The sequence below is a fragment of the Rhinichthys klamathensis genome, unplaced genomic scaffold, assembly GCF_029890125.1.
Source record: "Rhinichthys klamathensis goyatoka isolate OS25496 unplaced genomic scaffold, OSU_Roscu_1.1 h1tg000010l_1, whole genome shotgun sequence".
Classification (NCBI taxonomy): Eukaryota; Metazoa; Chordata; class Actinopteri; order Cypriniformes; family Leuciscidae; genus Rhinichthys; species Rhinichthys klamathensis.
Window position 1 is genome coordinate 1059275 of NW_026606563.1, and position 9625 is coordinate 1068899.

Sequence of the window (9625 nt, forward strand, 5' to 3'; positions counted from 1 at the left end):
TTGGCACAAAATTTGTGAGATCATATCTTTTGACCAGAAGGTCATAGAGACTTGGGGTTGGGCTCTTTTGACTCGGCCTATCAAGAAGCCAATAAGTAGTGATATAATAACTTCATAGCCGTGCCCTAGCAACCACTTAGGGCACCCTAGCAACCATCAAACTACATTTCCAAGCCATATTTCAGCTCCAGAAAATAGTAGACACATGGAGTTTGGCTCTTTTGACTTGCACTGTCAACTAGTCTTTCAATATCATCTCATAAACTGTATAAGCACACCATAGCAACCATATAGAGTACCCTAGTAACCACCTGAACACATGAATAAGCCATATCTCAGCACCAGAACATCGTACAGACATGGTTGTTGGCTCGTATGCATTAATGTACCACACACTAGCAACAGAGCGTCGAGTTTTGCCACTGCAAGCACCACTTCACATTTTCTTCTGGAAATGTACATTCTAGTATTGTGATTACTATTCACCAAGACAAAACTTCGGCACGCTACTCCTCCCGCATTTTTTGTCGTAGACCCATGAATGAGGTGTCAAATCGACCGGCTCATTGAGGAGAGGTGTGCTATGACTTTTCTAAGTGATCGGTTGTACGATGTTCGTTCAGCAGCCGATAAATCGGACGAAAAAATTCCCATAGACTTAACATTGGCACAACATTTGTGAGATCATATCTTTTGACTAGAAGGTCACAGAGACTTGGGGTTGGGCTCTTTTGACTCGGCCTATCAAGCAGCCAATAAGTAGGGGCATAACAACTTCATGGCCCAGCCCTAGCAACCACTTATGCCACCCTAGCAACCATAAAACAACATTTACAAGCTATATTTCAGCTCCAGAAAATCGTACAGACGTGGAATTCGGCTTTTTTGACTCAGACTGTCAACTAGTCTTCTAATATCATCTAATAAACTGTATAAGCACACCATAGCAACCATATAAGGTACCCTAGTAACCATACAAACACATAAATAAGCCATATCTCAGCACCAGAACATCGTACAGACGTGTTTTTTGTCTCGTATGCAATCGTGTGCCACACTCTAGCAACCGAGCTGCGAATTTTGCCACTGCAAGCACCACTTCACATTTTCTTCTGGAAATGTACATTCTAGTATTGTGATTACTATTCACCAAGACAAAACTTCGGCATGCTACTCCTCCCGCATTTTTTGTCGTAGACCCATGAATGAGGTGTCAAACCGACCGGCTCATTGAGGAGAGGTGTGCTATGACTTTTCTAAGTGATCGGTTGTACGATGTTCGTTCAGCAGCCGATAAATCGGACGAAAAAATTCCCATAGACTTAACATTGGCACAACATTTGTGAGATCATATCTTTTGACTAGAAGGTCACAGAGACTTGGGGTTGGGCTCTTTTGACTCGGCCTATCAAGCAGCCAATAAGTAGGGGCATAACAACTTCATGGCCACGCCCTAGCAACCACTTATGCCACCCTAGCAACCATAAAACAACATTTACAAGCTATATTTCAGCTCCAGAAAATCGTAGAGACGTGGAGTTCGGCTTTTTTGACTCAGACTGTCAACTAGTCTTCTAATATCATCTAATAAACTGTATGAGCACACCATAGCAACCATATAAGGTACCCTAGTAACCATACAAACACATAAATAAGCCATATCTCAGCACCAGAACATCGTACAGACGTGTTTTTTGTCTCGTATGCAATCGTGTGCCACACTCTAGCAACCGAGCGGCGAGTTTTGCCACTGCAAGCACCACTTTACATTTTCTTCTGGAAATGTACATTCTAGTATTGTGATTACTATTCACCTAGACAAAACTTCGGCACGCTACTCCTCCCGCACGTTTTCTAGTAGACCCATAAATGAGGTGTCAAATCGACCGGCTCATTGAGGAGAGGTGTGCTATGACTTTTCTAAGTGATCGGTTGTACGATGTTCGTTCAGCGGGCGATAAATCGGACGAAAAAATTCCCATAGACTTAACATTGGCACAACATTTGTGAGATCATATTTTTTGACTAGAAGGTCATAGAGACTTGGGGTTGGGCTCTTTTGACTCGGCCTATCAAGCAGCCAATACGTAGGGGCATAACAACTTCATGGCCACGCCCTAGCAACCACTTATGCCACCCTAGCAACCATAAAACAACATTTACAAGCTATATTTCAGCTCCAGAAAATCGTAGAGACGTGGAGTTCGGCTTTTTTGACTCAGACTGTCAACTAGTCTTCTAATATCATCTAATAAACTGTATAAGCACACCATAGCAACCATATAGAGTACCCTAGTAACCACACAAACACATAAATAAGCCATATCTCAGCACCAGAACATCGTACAGATGTGTTTGTTGCCTCGTATGCAATCGTGTGCCACACTCTAGCAACCGAGCGGCGAGTTTTGCCACTGCAAGCACCACTTCACATTTTCTTCTGGAAATGTACATTCTAGTTAGTGGTGCTTGCTGAAAGCAAGGCAACACTATTACTATTGCTTTTTCAAAAAGTTTGACGCGCTACTCCTCCCGCAGCTTTTGTCACAGACCCACGAATGAGGCATGAAAACGTGCGGCCTATTGAGGAGAGGTGTGCTATGACTTTTAAAAGCGATCGGGGGTACGGTGTTCGCCCCAGGGGCGAACAAACTTCCAAAAAATCCCATAGACTTAACATTGCGACAAACTTTGACGACTCATAGCTCCGAACGAGGATTTCACAGAAACGTGTGATTTGCCACATTTGAAGAGGCTGACAAGCTCTGTAAGAAAATACCTCACAATGGGGTAAAAGTTGCACCCCTGGGGGGCAGGAGGGGCCCAAATTTTCCCCATTGACCCCCATTGGTGGTTTATTATTATTCTTCTTATTATTATTCTTCCGCCCACTTTTTGGCGCGCTACTCCTCCCGCAGTTTTTGTCACAGACCCATGAATGAGGTGTCAAAACGTGCGGCCTGTTCGGGAATGGTGTGCTATGACTTTTATAAGCGATCGGGGGTACGATGTTCGCCCCAGGGGCGAAAAACCGGCCGAAAAATCCCATAGACTTAACATTGCGTCAAACTTTGACGAGTCGTAGCTCGAAACGAGGATTTCGCAGAAACCTGTGATTTACCACATTTGAAGAGGCTGACAGGCTCTGTAAGAAAATACCACACAATGGGGTAAAAGTTGCACCCCTGGCGGGCAGGAGCTGCCCAAATTTTTCCCATTGAAAATTTTCTAGTAGAGCATTTACTATTTCGGGAAAAAATTTTGGCGCACTCCTCCGCCTGCAGCTTTTGTCACAGACCCATGAATGAGGCATCAAATCGTGCAGCCTATTAAGGAGAAGTGTCCTATATGTTTTCTAAGAGATCGGGGGTACGGTGTTCGCCCCAGGGGCGAACAAACTTCCAAAAAATCCCATAGACTTAACATTGCGACAAACTTTGACGACTCATAGCTCCGAACGAGGATTTCACAGAAACGTGTGATTTGCCACATTTGAAGAGGCTGACAGGCTCTGTAAGAGCATACCTCACAATGGGGTAAAAGTTGCTCCCCTGGGGGGCAGGAGCTGCCCAAAGTTTCCCCATTGACTTACTATGGTGTGGGACGGCCCATGAAATGCATGCGTTTTTCCTACTATGGTAAATTGCATAGGGATTTTGTATTGAACATAGCTCTGGATCACTGTGTGATAGAGACAAGGGGGCGGGCTCATTTTACTCAGACGACCAATCAGTCTCTCAGGATCATTGTGAATCTATTAAGCCACGCCCTAGCAACCATTTAGACCACCTTAGCAACAACTCCCATAGACTTCCATTGAAAGAGATCGAAGGGATATCTCTGGACTGAATTGTCATAGAAACATGAGGGTGGTCTCGTTTGACTCGGGGCACCAAACAGCCAATCATGAATCACCTCAACACTTCCTAGCCACGCCCTAGCAACCATTGTCGAGCACCTTAGCAACCAAAATCCAAAGAGGAATATAGTCCATTCTGAATGTCACAGAGGCATGGGAGTTGGTTTATATCATTCATACTGACAAGCAGCCTTTGGAGTTTCATGATTGGCAGCTGCCAAGCCACTCCCTAGCAACCAAACAGAGTACCCTAGCAACCATTTTGCAAGACCTACATCTCTATATCAGAACATCGTATAGAGATGGGGGTTGGTTTATATCATTCATACTGACAAGCAGCCTTTGGAGTTTCATCATTGGCAGCTGCCAAGCCACTCCCTAGCAACCAAACAGAGTACCCTAGCAACCATTTTGCAAGACCTACATCTCTGCATCAGAACATCGTATAGAGATGGGGGTTGGGTCTTTTGACTCATGCTAGCACACAGGACTTTCAACATGCTAAACATGCTAGCTGTGAATAGCTACATGCTAATATTGATTAGCTAAGTGCTAAATCATGCCATGAACATTATAAAAACTCTATAGTAACCAAATGTGAACACTACCAACCACCTAGTAACACCATAGCAACCATCCAGAATACCATAGCAACCACCCAAAACACCCTAGCAACCGCCTAGCAACACCATAGCAACCACCCAGAATACCCTAGCAACCGCCTAGCAACACCCTAGCAACCACCCAGAATACCCTAGCAACCACCTAGCAACACCCTAACAACCACTCAGAACACCCTAGCAACCGCCTAGCAACACCCTAGCAACCAACCAGAACACCCTAGCAACCCCCTAGCAACACCCTAGCAACCACCCAGAACACCCTAGTAACCGCCTAGCAACCACCCAAAACACCTTAGCAACCACCCAGAATACCCTAGAAACCGCATAGCAACACCATAGCAACCACCCAGAACACCCTAGCAACCGCCTAGCAATGCCCTAGCAACCACCCATAATACCCTAGCAACCACCTAGTAACACCTTAGCAACCATGCTAGCATCATGCTAGCAACATGCTAAACATGCTAGCATGATGCTAGCAATATGCTAATCATGCTAGCATCTACCTAAAACATGTTTGCAACATGCTTATTTTTGCTAGCATCATGCTAGCAACATGCTAATCATGCTAGCATGATGTTAGCAACATGCTAATCATGCTAGCATCTTGGTAAAAATTAGCTAACCGCACGCTAGCAACCGAGCGGCGAGTTTTGCCACTGCAAGCACCACTTCACATTTTCTTCTGGAAATGTACATTCTAGTGTTGTGATTACTATTCACCTAGACAAAACTTCGGCACGCTACTCCTCCCGCACCTTTTGTCGTAGACCCATGAATGAGGTGTCAAATCGACCGGTTCATTGAGGAGAGGTGTGCTATGTCTTTTCTAAGCGATCGGTTGTACGATGATCGTCCGGCGGGCGATAAATTGGACGAAAAAAGTCCCATAGACTTAACATTGGCACAAAATTTGTTATATCATATCTTTTGACCAGAAGGTCATAGAGACTTGGGGTTGGGCTCTTTTGACTCGGCCTATCAAGAAGCCAATAAGTAGTAATATAATAACTTCATAGCCGTGCCCTAGCAACCACTTAGGGCACCCTAGCAACCATAAAACTACATTTCCAAGCCATATTTCAGCTCCAGAAAATAGTAGAAACATGGAGTTTGGCTTTTTTGACTTAGACTGTCAACTAGTCTTTAAATATCATCTCATAAACTGTATAAGCACACCATAGCAACCATATAGGGTACCCTAGTAACCATACAAACACATGAATATGCCATATCTCAGCTCCACAATATCATACAGACATGGTTGTTGGCTCGTATGCAATCATTTACCACACTCTAGCAACCGAGCGGCGAGTTTTGCCACTGCAAGCACCACTTCACATTTTCTTCTGGAAATGTACATTCTAGTGTTGTGATTACTATTCACCTAGACAAAACTTTGGCACGCTACTCCTCCCGCACCTTTTGTTGTAGACCCATGAGTGAGGTGTCAAATCGACCGGTTCATTGAGGAGAGGTGTGCTATGTCTTTTCTAAGTGATCGGTTGTACGATGTTCGTCCGGCGGGCGATAAATCGGCCGAAAAAAGTCCCATAGACTTAACATTGGCACAAAATTTGTTATATCATATCTTTTCACCAGAAGGTCAAAGAGACTTGGGGTTGGGCTCTTTTGACTCGGCCTATCAAGCAGCCAATAAGTAGTGACATATTACCTTCATATTCACGCCCTAGCAACCACTTAGGGCACCCTAGCAACCATAAAACTACATTTCCAAGCCATATTTCAGCTCCAGAAAATAGTAGAATCATGGAGTTTGGCTTTTTTGACTCAGACTGTCAACTAGTCTTTAAATATCATCTCATAAACTGTATAAGCACACCATAGCAACCATATAGGGTACCCTAGTAACCACCTGAACACATGAATAAGCCATATCTCAGCACCAGAACATCGTACAGACGTGTTTGTTGGCTCATATGCAATAATGTACCACACTCTAGCAACCGAGCGGCGAGTTTTGCCACTGCAAGCACCACTTCACATTTTCTTCTGGAAATGTACATTCTAGTTATTATTATTCTTCTGGCCACTTTTTGACGCGCTACTCCTCCCGCAGTTTTTGTCACAGACCCATGAATGAGGTGTCAAAACGTGCGGCCTGTTCGGGAATGGTGTGCTATGACTTTTCTAAGAGATCGGGGGTACGATGGTCGCCCCAGGGGCGAAAAACGGCCCAAAAAAATCCCATAGACTTAACATTGCGAAAAACTTTGACGAGTCGTAGCTCGGAACGAGGATGTCGCAGAAACGTGAAATTTGCCACATTTGAAGAGGCTGACAGGCTCTGTAAGAACATACCACACAATGGGGTAAAAGTTGCACCCCTGAGGGGCAGGAGGGGCCCAAAGTTGCCCCATTGACTTACTATGGTGTAGGACGGCCCATGAAATGGGCCGTCCTACACCATAGAAACCGCTTTTGTATTGAACATAACTCTGGATCACAGTGTCATAGAGACAAGAGGGCGGGCTCATTTTACTCAGACAACCAATCAGTCTCTCAGGATCATTGTGAAGCTATCAAGCCACGCCCTAGCAACCATTTAGAGCTCCTTAGCAACAAGTTCCATAGACTTCCATTGAAAGAGATCAATGGGATATCTCAGGATATAAGTGTCATAGAAACATGAGGGTGGGCTCGTTTGACTCGGGCCAGCAAACAGCCAATCCTGAATCACCACAACACTTACTGGCCACGCCCTAGCAACCATTGTCGAGCACCTTAGCAACCAAAATCCAAAAAGGGATATCTTCCATTCTGAATGTCACAAAGGCGTGGGAGTTGGTTTATATCATTCATACTGACAAGCAGCCTTTGGAGTTTCATGATAGGCAGCTGCCAAGCCACTCCCTAGCAACCAAACAGAGTACCCTAGCAACCATTTTGCAAGACCTATATCTCTGCATCAAAACATCGTATAGAGATGGGGGTTGGTTTATACATTCACATTGACTTTGGAGCTTCATGATTGGCAGCTGCCAAGCCACTCCCTAGCAACCAAACAGAGTACCCTAGCAACCATTTTGCAAGACCAATATCTCTGCATCAGAACATCGTATAGAGATGGGGGTTGGGTCTTTTGACTCATGCTGGCACACAGGACTTTCAACATGCTAAACATGCTAGCTGTGAATAGCTACATGCTAATATTGATTAGCTAAGTGCTAAATCATGCCATGAACATTATAAAAACTCTATAGTAACCAAATGTGAACACTACCAACCACCTAGTAACTCCATAGCAACCATCCAGAATACCATAGCAACCACCTAAAACACCCTAGCAACCACCCAAAACACCCTAGCAACCGCCTAGCAACACCATAGCAACCACCCAGAATACCCTAGCAACCGCCTAGCAACACCCTAGCAACCACCCAGAACACCCTAGCAACCGCCTAGCAACACCCTGGCAACCACCCAGAATACCCTAGCAACCACCTAGCAACACCCTAGCAACCACCCAGAATACCCTAGCAACCACCTAGCAACACCCTAGCAACCACTCAGAACACCCTAGCAACCACCCAGAACACCCTAGCAACCGCCTAGCAACCACCCAAAACACCTTAGCAACCACCCAGAATACCCTAGCAACCGCATAGCAACAACATAGACACCACCCAGAACCGCCTAGCAACCGCCTAGCAACCACCCAGAACACCCTAGCAACCGCCTAGCAACACCCTAGCAACCACCCAGAACACCCTAGCAACCGCCTAGCAACCACCCAGAATACCCTAGCAACCGCATAGCAACACCATAGCAACCACCCAGAACACCCTAGCAACCGCCTAGCAACGCCCTAGCAACCACCCATAATACCCTAGCAACCACCTAGTAACACCTTAGCAACCATGCTAGCAACATGCTAGCAACATGCTAGCATGATGCTAGCAATATGCTAATCATGCTAGCATCTAGCTAAAACATGTTTGCAACATGCTTATTTTTGCTAGCATCATGCTAGCAACATGCTAATCATGCTAACAACATGCTAATAATGCTAACAACATGCTAATAATGCTAGCATCATGCTAGCAACATGCTAATCATGCTAGCATCATGCTAATCATGCTAGCAACATGCTAATCATGCTAGCAACATGCTAATAATGCTAGCATAATGCAACTGAGCGGTGAGTTTTGCCACTGCAAGCACCACTTCACATTTTCTTCTGGAAATGTACATTCTAGTTGTGCTTGCAATTTATGAGTGTATCGGCTGGGAGAGTTCATGGCTTCGGGAGGGGCGGATGTGCGCGTGTCATTCAGAACACAAGACAAAATAAAAGTGTTTTTGCAAAACAGAACATGGCAAAATAATCGTTTTTCCTCGATTGTACTATTTTGGTGATCGTTGGGAGCCGAAATCGAAATTTAATGAATTGCACAGCCCTAATGGCAGACGCTGAGCCCGTTCGAGAGCGGAGCGTCCGCGGATGCTAAAGAGAAAACCCATTTTCAGTCAAACAAATCGACGTAAACTACACATTCGAGTTAATCGATAAAACCGATTTATCGCCCAGCCTTGATATGAATCATGTACTAATGAAGAGCCATGATGGAGTGATTGATCTCTCCAGAAGACTTGGGTTGAGCCGCTTGATTCATGAGTTAAAGCATTGCAGGCCCCATGAAGCGCTGCGATCACACACTAATGCAAAGGAAAAGGGATATACTGCGATTTATTTATTTTGTCTTGAGCAAATTTATTTGCTCTATTACAGGCCAAACTAACCTTAAAGAAACCAATATCTGTATCCATTTGAAATGAGAGGGAACTGCATTTAATCACGATCCAAACAAAGATGCTACACATGTAACATGAGCAGTTCATCAATGAGATGCTAAGTTTCACACTCTGACAGGCTTACGAGTGTTTCGTCACAACAGTTTTCATCAGATATGCTGAACAAGGAGTCTGGAGTGTGTGTGTGACGCGCCTCACGGTCCTCACACCCGAGCTTGTGCTGTTCCTGCGGCGTGACCCCTGCGTGACCTCCGCTCGTGGCTGGTGTACACATGCTGGGAGTGCACAAGTGCGGTCACTCAGTGGTCAACACCAAACACAGATTTATGTCCATGATCAGAACCAGACATGACCAAGGATTTGTTCA